Source organism: Euprymna scolopes, chromosome 17 (genome assembly GCF_053919585.1).
Source record: "Euprymna scolopes isolate OS-2025 chromosome 17, ASM5391958v1, whole genome shotgun sequence".
In the NCBI taxonomy this organism is placed as follows: domain Eukaryota; kingdom Metazoa; phylum Mollusca; class Cephalopoda; order Sepiida; family Sepiolidae; genus Euprymna; species Euprymna scolopes.
In genome coordinates, this window is record NC_136498.1 from 76,983,760 (window position 1) to 76,985,800 (window position 2,041).

A 2,041-nucleotide genomic window follows, 5' to 3' on the forward strand; every position below is an offset into this window, starting at 1 on the left:
TTGCTTTTAATAGGATTGAAACCGCTATCTTCTGACAATGCTCATCTGAATCAATTCGCTATCCACTGCGTCACGATCCCCGAAGAGGATAAGTTGACAAAAACATAATGAAACAATAACTATGAAGATGAAAATAACAGACCGCAAAAAAATTCGCCTCATTGTTTGATTTTAGAATTGTGAAATGGTGCATTCTTTACTACATTCCAAACGTAACACGCTATCCATTCACCATCTAGATTCGCAGAAACCAGATAGAATAGGACGACTTCTATCTGATTCATAAAGGCCTCTATCGAGTTGTTTTTTTATCTATTTAAATAATTTCAAATTGAAGGCATCTGATTACGAAGTCGTTTATGAAATATTGCAATACTAGCATGGGTGTCCGGCGTTGCCCGGGTGTTTGGAGGTGTGTGTTGAGCAAAAAAAAAAAAAAAAAATAGTGGTAGTAGGAAGACAGGCTCGAACCCCCCGTAGGAAAAGAACGGGGAAAAACGTGACGTCTTTGCTGTTACGACCACCACCAAACCGGAAGTGACGTAGATTTAAATTAAGGCTAAACAATCGAAAAGAGGGGATGATTTTCGAAAATATCGGTTAAGAAAGCGACTTTCGAAAATATCGGTTAAAAAAGCGACCCCTCCCTGTAGAAAAGTGCCCAGTTGAAGGCGAAGAAATTAATATTTTTAGCCAATTTTTCGATATTTGTCGTCTGAAGGGTCGAGCTTCAAAACGATACTGATCTTGTGAAAATCCGTCGCCTCTGTCGAAGGTTTTAGGCAGACATGCAAACGTACATACAGACATTTATATATTGGTAGCTCAAATTTTTTACCCAAAACGATTAAAAAGCTTGCCCTATCTTTGAATACCCTTTATGTAAAATTTATATGCTTAGATCAGAAATTGTCTGAGTAATTTAGTAGAGACCGCAGAGGTCAAGTTTTTTAAAACTTTGACCCCTATTATGACCCCTTAACATTTATTGTTTTGGGCTCAAATTAAGTTATTAAATTAGGTCCATGTTCAAGGAACCTATATCTAAAATTTCAATTGTTCATACCCAAAATTGGCGGAGGAGTTTGATAGAGTTCTCAAAGGTCAAATCGTTAAACTTACCAGCCAAATTTCTGTCCTAAATGGATTACAAAGATTTTCTCAAATCTCAGTAACCTGTATATCAAATTTCGAGTCTGTAGAGTTATTGTGTCGGAAAATATACACAGAGAGAGAGAGAGAGAGAGAGAGAGAGAGAGAGAGACACACACACACACACGCACACATACACACACATAGACACTTTAACTTTTACAGATATACTAGTCTGGGTGCCCGGCGTTGCCCGGGTGTTTGGGTGTGTGTATTTATCAAAAAAAAAAAAAAAAAAAGAAAAAGAAAAGAAAGAAGTGGTTGTAGGCAGGTAGGCTCGAACCCGTACTGAAAAATAAAAAGTGACGTCTTTGCTGTTTCGCCCATCGCCAAACCGGAAGAATGATTGTAAGTTGATTTATTCAAGTTCATATATGGCATTTTTAATGGCTGATTCTGATACAGCCACTCGTGCGCCACCACCGAGAATCGAAACCAAAACCTTCAGCTCACGACTTATTTTTTCCTCTGCGGCCATGAAGATATATTTACTGCAACGCTAAAAATTAAAACATGAACCAATAGCTACTACGGTATGCGTTCGTAATGGCGGCGTTCGACCATCACCTGGCAAATTTCATTTTTTTTAATTTTCACACTTTGCACCGATTTTTCCGGGCTAAAACCCAAATATAAAGTTTCGCATGGATTCAAATACCTTATATATGAAGGTTCATGTCTTCTAGGAGGAGGTTGGTAGGCAAAATTTTTAAAACAAAAATATATACGCATACATAAATACATATGGAAACAGTTTTGCGTTTACTATAAACTTTTTACGCAAATATTATGCAAGTATAAATTATGTAGAATATCTGCATGAATATAATTACACGTAATAATAGTTAACTAAAGATGATCATCCCATACAAAAAAACAAAAACAAAAC